The sequence below is a fragment of the Juglans microcarpa x Juglans regia genome, chromosome 4D (genome assembly GCF_004785595.1).
Source record: "Juglans microcarpa x Juglans regia isolate MS1-56 chromosome 4D, Jm3101_v1.0, whole genome shotgun sequence".
Taxonomy (NCBI): domain Eukaryota; kingdom Viridiplantae; phylum Streptophyta; class Magnoliopsida; order Fagales; family Juglandaceae; genus Juglans; species Juglans microcarpa x Juglans regia.
Genome location: NC_054600.1, coordinates 22,845,295 through 22,854,730, shown reverse-complemented (window position 1 = coordinate 22,854,730; position 9,436 = coordinate 22,845,295).

Genomic DNA, 9,436 nt, shown 5'->3' with positions numbered 1-9,436 from the left:
ATAAAAATTGTAAAAATTAATTGTGTCATGGGTGTCATTTTCTTGTCAATATTAATAAAAAAAAAGGGCGATGTGATCATACAATCTTGATGTTCAAAGATAACAAATTAATTAAAGTGTGCACGCATGTGATGAATTTTTTGTATAGTTTTGAAGTTATAATATTATTTCAGTTTTATTAATTTGGAAGCCACATATATAATTACTAATTTGAAAATGAAAACCATGTGTCTAATTAGAATATTTTTGGAATATGCTTTAGTTCGAGGAAGGCGGTGCTTTGCTGGAAGTGAGCTATATAATACCCATATGGACAATGCTAGGGTCGGCCAGCATGTATCGTGGGTGTGCCCGGCCTTAGTGTATTTGAGATTTTTTTTTTTTTTTAAGACATTTTTTAACATCTTTAATTATTAAAACAAAATTCACAACTTCACTAATAGTTATTTTCATAATTATTAAATAAAAATAAAAATAAAATATCCGAATGGTAACATACATTGAAGAGATCAAGTATCATTTTCCTACCCATATAGCAGGCTAGCTAATCCGAAGAAAATGCTTCCAGATAGTTATATAAACACTATTAATATAGGACGCAGCAGCTTGGAGCACACATAATGTTGTATTCTCATCCTAAGATCTTAGGTACTACGCTATATATTAAGATTACTAATATGAACTTGCACTATTTATTAATGACAATGCCCTTTATAATACGATGAGAGTACGTATCATATGTCAATAGGAAAATGATTTACACACAATATTTTTTACAATAATTTATATAACTATGTTTAAATTAGGGGTATTTTTATAAAATATCTTATAAAATTAACATAATTTTACAAAAATATCCTCATTTTATAACATTATTGTGCAATGTGTTGTGTGTATATCATTACTCATGTCAATATTACAAGTGTATATAATAATTACTCCTTATCGTATCTCCTCATAGATACAAGAGTAATGCTACATGCAGTAGTAGAGTGTATAAACGTCGTGCAGTCACTTTGAAAAAAAGCAGGATCTACTATTAAAAAGTTAATTTTTTTATGTGGATCCCGTATATATTCACTTTTTTCAAAGTGCTTGCGCGGCGCTTACACACTGACGACTGCAACTATCATTTCCCTAGATAAAATATGGAATAGCGTATTCTGTATCTTATCTCACTTTATAGAATTTCCAAAATTTTCAAAATTTCTCATTACTTCATTTCTAAATATTACTCAAATACATCACTTTTCATTTCCAAATTTTTAACATTTTTATTTAATCATTATCTAATCATTATTCAAATAAAAAAAATCAATATGATTTTTTTAAACTTCAAAATAAAACACAAAAAATCAATACAATTTTTACAAATCTCAAAATAAAAAATCTTATTAAAAAAATAATATTCAAACAACTTTTTAATTTTATCTATTAACTTTCACAAACTACAATACAATACCTATTCTTAATTAAAAATATTTTTATTCGATTTATTTTCCTCCTAGCCCAAATAGACATTTTCACTCAAATTATTTTATTATTATTTACAAAATTCACTACAAGAATTATGGCCTTTTGCCATGAATTCTTTTTCCAAGACAGATGATGGTGGCAAATAATCACCGAATCACACGAAAACCGTTCACGGAAAATAAAACAAGCCTTTTTCCCACAAAATTTAGTCGACAAGTAAAACTTTGTGGGGGGAAAAGAGGATTTTCTGGCGAAACATGGTTTATTGTGGCGAATTTTGGTCTCCGCAAATAGTTTGGTCAAATATTTTATCCGTTCGTGGGTTATTTTATTGTTACGACGAGGTTATTGACTTTTTGCGGCGACACAATGTTGCCGCAAATAAACTTACTTGGGTTATTTGGTTCTTGCGGCGATATTTTCTAATATTGCGGCGATTAAAAGTCGCTGCAATAGATAATAAACTTAATTGCCTCGCGTTTTCCCCCTTTCCCTTTCTTCCCCCATTCCCCCCAACCCGCGCCGCTCTCGTCTCTCTCTTTCCCGACGATTGCGAGCTGCGACCTCACGGCCTGTCTCTCGCTGCCACTACAACCCGACCCTCTCCCCCCCGCCCTGAGACCTCACCCAGTCACCTAGAGCCTGTCCCCCCACCCATCGCGATCCCCAATCACCTCCGCTTGCCGCAGTCCAATAGACGCACTCCAGTTCCACACGGTGAGCCTCTCTCTCTTCTCCCTTCCTCTTCTTTCTGTGTAATCCTCGATGATATGATTGTGTAATTTGTGAATCTGTGTAATGTTAATCTGTGAAATTTGTGTTGATTCTATTGTGTCATGTGTATTCTCTGTAATTTGTAAATCTGTGTAATGTGAATCTGTGTATATGATTGTGTAACATATTGTGTAATTTGCCATCATATGGTTGTGTAATTTCTGTCTATGAAGAGGATGATATGCATGGTTGTGTAAAACATATTTCCATAATTTTTCTCAGAATGAAACCCTGCCTTTGTTTCTGATTGAAACAAAATATACTAGGGAAGGACTGAGTCTCATATTATTGTTAGTTTTGGTCTGCTCTGTTTCTACATGTTTCTCCTAAACACAGATCCTTAAACCATTTTGCTTGTACCTGACCCTAAATCATATTTCCATAATGATTAGGAAAAATGTCTTGGTTCTAGCTACTTTTTTACCCCATATATACTTTCTAAAACTATTATAGGAGACCCATATATGCCTTTCCATGATTAAAACTTGTATCGCTTTGGTGCAACAAAAATAGATGTAACTAAAGTGCATATACCGATTATTTTCCTAATTAGTAATTAATACTAGTATTATATTATAAATAATACTTAATATAAAGTGGGAGCTATGAATCCCAAACACAAATAGCAGCACAAAAAGGGCCCAAGAATGGATCAAGGAAGGTCTAGGGTTTTAACAAAGGCTACTGATGATCGTTTTTCACAAACAGATTTGGCTACATCATAAGATCCATGGACCACGTTATTAACTTGGTCAGCTGATGAAAATCGATCATTTAGCATTGTCGGTGTAACTATTTCAATCTCTGATCTATATATGTATTTGTATTATGTAGTACTAAAGCAACACATGATCTTCGTAAACGTTACATCGAGTATGAATGGAGAACAACCCACAGAGTCATGTGGACATTGTTCAACTCAACTATAATTATTTTGAACCACATGAACTTGATGATGATATCTTTTATCACGACTATTCATCTCTCCCCATGCACTTTTCCCCTACTTCTTTTGTGCTTGGCTTGGTAACCTGCAGTGATATCGGTTGTTCTATTTCCATGTCAACATCTTATAAATCACCAATATTAATGCCTCCTTTTGGAAAGTTGGGTAAATCTCACATATTTTGGTGTATGTAGTAAGCTAGGGTGGCCCCATATATGTATGCGATTTAATTAAGGTAACACCCGTTAGATTATTAACAAGAGTTATTTGCCATGTCAAAGAATATATAAATAAAAAAAATAATGTTGGAAGTACTAAGTTTTACTACATATATAAGCTTCGCAAATTGAAGTGTGGCCAATTAAAAGTTCCTATAAAAAAATAGTCAAACCAATTTTTATTAATTACATTATTAATGCAAGATATCTTAAAGGCAGTGAAGAGATTCTGCACCCCAGTAATTAAGCCAAAACTGATAAATTTAGCAAAACAGCTTCCACATCCATCAATTTCAGACTTTGATAAATTAACTCTTAACCCTGAAGCAGCTTCAAAATATAGCAATAATGCCCTCAACGCATGTAAATTATCATAATTAGGCAAACTAAAATTCTACCAAAGGAATCATCATCCAATAATACATTACAAATCTTGTAACTATTACCTTGTCTCATTCACCCACCACAAAACTGGACAAAAATTAACCTCCACAGCCTTCTCAATCATTCTACTCATGGCTTCCATAATCATAACTTCATGAGACTAATGGGGGAAATGGGATCACCTTGCCTCAAACCATGAGAATTACAAAGGAAACCAGCCTGTTCCTTTCCCGCCAAGATAGAAAATTCTGACGTTGATACACAATGCTTTATCCACGAGTACCATTAAACTCCAAAGCCATATCTCCTCAACAGATAATTAAGAAAATCCCAACTTGCACTTTGACATAACCTTTTTCCATATACATACGTCAGACCTGGCAATCAACATTTTCTTCTCAATTTAGATTTTAAGAACAAAATGGTAGCTAAATATAGTGATACTTACTACTGGCTGTTGTGTTTATAGGTAAAAATGAAAAATAATTAGTCATGTGTCAAGTTTTCCATGCAATTTGATTGTTCTTTGTTGTAGTGAACCCCCAAGCAGGCAAAATAAGTGCTTAAGATTAAGAACTCTAAGCTAGTTCATGTGAAAAAGGAATAACATGGAATCTTGTTACCCCACAACTATAAAAACCTTTTGAGCTATGTCGTAGTGGCACGTTTCCCTTGTTTAATGCTCATCAGAAACAATGAGCATTGTCTAAAAGATCTATTCAGCTATTTCATATCCCTTATTCTAATGTCTTTGAATTCCAAAGCTTGTCTCCAAGTATGGAGACTAATATTTACACTTTTAGTCTTGCCTAGTCATTGCACTAAGTTTTCTTGGACCTAACAATCTCTTTTCTACTAGTTGGTCACCTGCATAAGATGGATAAGGCTTGGATACGTATTGAAGATAGATTGCAATCCAATGAGTATGTTGAAAGTGTTAGACAATTCCTGGCTATGGCGCAATCCAACACACCCGGATCTGATCACATTAGGTGTCCATGTAAGAGATGCAGGAATAGATCTTTCTACTCTATTCATATAGTTGAAGATCATTTGTTCATCATAGGGATTGATCCTATTTATATGGAAAGGATATTCCATAGAGAAGATGATCCTTTCCTAGATGCTACATTTTTTGACGAAGAAGCAGACGATGTATCTGCTTTCAGTGACTACATTGATGATGTCGACGAGATGTTAGATGACATTCGTCATGGCTCATTTATGGATAATTCAGCTAGATATGAAGGAAATGCAAACCCACACGATCAGTCATCCACCTCGTATACTCCAAACTTTAATTTTGAGGAGTTGGTAGCTGGTGCACGACGTCCACTTTATCCTTCATGTGATAAGTTCTCAAAGCTATCATTCATCATCAAGTTGCTTCACATCAAGAGCATTGGTGGTTGGACCGTCAAGTCATTTGACATGGTGATAAAGCTCTTGCAAGCTACATTTCCCAACGCTCTATTCCCTGACTCATATAACGATGCTCGCCGCTTGCAGCGTGGCTTCAGCTTTAGTTACAAAAAGATATATGTGTGCCCAAATGATTGTGCCTTATTTTGGAAGGAAAATGCATCGTTAAATGAGTGCTCTAAATGTAACGCATCTAGGTGGACTGTATGCACAAGTAAGCAACGAAGGATACCACAAAAATTTCTCTGATATTTCTCCCTGAAGCTGCAATTGCAAAGGCTATTTATGTCAAAGAAGACAGTCCAAGCCATGAGATGGCATGTAGAAGCTCGGGTTGACGATCCGACATGCATGCGACATCCGGTAGATTCTAGCGTATGGAAAGACTTTGATCACAAACATGAGAGGTTTTCCCAAGATCCTCACAATGTTAGACTTGCTTTGGCGAGTGATGAGTTTAACCCATTCAATAACTTGAGCAAACCGTATTGTATATGGCCAGTACTACTTGTTCCTTACAACTTGCCCCCTTGGTCATGCATAAAAGATCCATACACCATGTTGTCCTTGTTAATCTCTGGCCCTAAGTCACCAGGGATGATATTGATGTGTTCTTATGTCCACTTGTCGATGAGTTGAAGGAGTTATGGGAAGCGGGTATTCATACCTATGATGCGTATAGTGAGCAAATGTTTAGGTTGCATGCAGCTCTACTTTGGACTATCAATGACTTCCCCGCATATGCTAATCTTTCCGGGTGGAGGACAAAGGGCAAGATGGCATGCTCTTCATGTACAGTTGACACAAATTCACAATGGTTGGTACATGGGCGCGAGCATTGCTATATGGGTCATCGACGATGGTTGCCACCAGATCACATTTGGAGACAGAAAAAGAATTCTTTTAATGGGTACGAAGAGCATCGACTCCAACCATCAAGGGTCGAGGGAGAGGATTTGCTAGAACAATTACATGGGGTGTCACATGTCCAGTTTGGTAAATCTTCTTTGAAGAGGAAACGAACTCCCAATCAACTAAATTGGACAAAAAAATCTATATTTTTTTAGCTTCCATACTGGCTAGACTTGGGGTTGAGACATAACTTGGACGTATGCATATTGAGCTAAACATATGTGATAACGTGTTGGGAACTTTGTTCAATATTGATGGGAAAACCAAGGACTCCACCAATGCACGTAGGGATTTGGCTAATCTTGGACTAAGAAAAGAATTGCATTTACAACATGATGGTAATCGTATTTCTATGAGTCTTGGTTGCTACATGTTAAATTTAAATGAGCGAAGGAAATTTTGTGCATGGTTGTCAGAAGTGAAATTCCCAGATGGTTTTGCCTCAAACATTGCACGGTGTGTTAGTGTTAGTGATGGAAAAATCAAAGGAATGAAGAGACATGATTGTCATATATTTATGCAAGCACTGTTGCCGGTTGTTATTGGTGGGTTCTTATAGCCTAATGTGCGTCAAGCCTTAATAGACTTAATCTCGTTCTTCAAAGAATTATGTTCACGAACTTTGCCCTTATCAGTGTTGCATCAGTTTCAAGCTAATATTCCTATTATCCTTTGTAAACTGGAAATGATATTCCCTCCCGCATTTTTTGATATCATGGTGCACCTAACCATTCATTTGCCAGAGAAGGCATTGCTAGCAGGACCCATGCAATATAGATGGATGTACCCTTTTGAAAGGTATCTACAGAAGTTCAAGCGGTACGTTGGCAACAAAGCCCATCCAGAAGGCTCAATTGCTGAGGCATATGTTCATCTCAAGTGTCTTACATTTTGCTCTATGTATCTTAGCGATATTAAGACTAGATATAACCGAGAGGAACGCAACAGTGACGTTGTTGGTGGTTCGAATGAGTCGGGAAATGAGCCTTGTTTATTTATTTTCTCACAAAAGGTTCAACCACTGGGGATAGCAAGCTCTAAGAAATTGTCTGACACACTAATGGCCAAGGCCCGATGGTATGTACTTAATAATTGCACGGAGGTTAAACGATACATAGAGTAAGTACAACATACTTGGAAAGTTTTTGTATTAACTTCAGTTTATAGTTTTTACTCTCCTGGTAACATTAGCTCACACATATGCAGGGAGCACTTTAACATATTGAAAGAAGAGGACCCTCATAATATCGATCGTAGGTACCAAAGTCAATTCCCATAATGGTTCAAATCACATGTAAGATACCTTACTACTTGCCATACACATGTTTCCCTTCTACATATAATGATGGAAAAACGATTGTTTTGTATTTTCTTATGTCCTAGATTCGAGAGTTACGTGCTATTAGGCCAAGTGAGGTAACCAATGACATATATGCATTAGCATGTGGTCCAGATCCGCGAGTCGCATCATATGCCGAATGCATAATGAATGGAGTTCGCTTCCATACAAAAGAGCGTGAAAGGCATCGCTGTACTCAAAATAGCGGGGCGGTGGTTCATGGCGAGCACCATGGATCCCCTGTTGACTTCTATGGAGTGTTGCATGATATTATAGAATTACACTATATAGGTTGGCGCAAGGTTTATTTGTTTAGTTGTGCTTGGTATGACGTTGGCGACCCGAGAAGGGGATACGTGTGAGGGACCACTTGACGATAGTGAATACTGCTAGGCACATGTATAAAGATGAGTCTTTTGCCCTTGCATGCCAAGCATTGCAAGTGTTTTATCTCACGGATCTAACATTGGGGGGAAGTTGACAGGTTGTATATATGATTACAAATAGGAATATTTACAACATTCGCTTGATGACTACTATTGATGATGAGAATGATGATGACGACTCGTCTGGGGGTGAAGCAGCAGATGATGGTTACACAGATCTCCATAACCATCCCCCTATTCTCGAGAGTGAATCAATCATGGGCGATCTATTGAATCGAGTTGATGAAGAGAATTTGCCCGTTGATCCAGCAATCATATCACGTCGAGTCCCATCCAAACCAGTTGACAATGATTCATTTATTGATGATGACCCACTAGACGATGAGTTGGGGATGGATGACATAAATGATGATGATAGCTCCAGTAGCGAGTCTAGGCAACATCTTCATCAGGAGACAGATGATGATGACGGTAATATTAATGATGTATTGAGTATGTTAATTTAAGTTCAAATTCATAAGGCAGAAATGACTTGCTCGATATATACTATATTGAATTTAGAGCAACATGATATATAATCCATATGTGTGATGAACAGTTGGGTTGCCTGCATCCACTCTCTCCCTTCATGCATGAATAAACCATCCATGAGCACCCATTGTGGTACCATGCATTTTTGTGCTTAAGATTTCCATTTCACAACCCATGTTATCAGTAAAGTTGTTATCTACAACTTACTAATGTATTGATAACCTATTCTAATAGCTAACTACTGTATACGTGGCTATCGTAGACATCGCATGACTTTAATTGTCGATATCGATGAAGATGAGTGAGATGTAAGTCCATGGAGAAGTTGTGACATTTGCTCCCCAATACATCAGGTATTTTATAATTAACTACATGAGTACTATTATTCCCATCTTGTTGTTGGTTCATCGTTGGGGGTAGGTTTTGCGTAAAACATGTGATTATTTTTATTGGAAGTTTGTGGATTCAAGAGCTATTTAGCCAATAGCCTCCCGGGAGAAACACGTGGGATTCTTGTATTATATATTGTATAAGTCTTGGTTGGATATCATATGTCTAGACATCTAAGTTTACCAAATGAGTTTAGATGAGTGTTGCGTCTAGGCTGTTGGTAGATATTAAATTTTACTAGAGGCTGTACAAAATTGTTGTTTTACATTTAAGAAGAGCTGTAACATGTGCCTATAACATGTTAATAGTGATATGGATGAAGAAAGACAAATCTTGCAGTGGCATTTTAAACTTAGAAAGCATACGAGGTTGTTAGCTACGTAAAGAAAGTAAAGAATTACTCATGTGATTCTGAATTATATTGTGTACAGATACAATGGTTACTTTAAATCAAGAGATGTTCTTGGTCCACCTATTCAAGGTCGAGGCACGAAAGTTGTTGCTGTGGGATGATGAGCCATTAATTTGAAGTGCCAGCTAGGGGATGTAGGAGATCCATGTGTTTACCATGCAATATTTCGTTAAATGGAGTAATATGGTCATTAAATGGGGATAATGTGTAAATGTAAGAGTGAATAATATTCAAACTGGATATGAT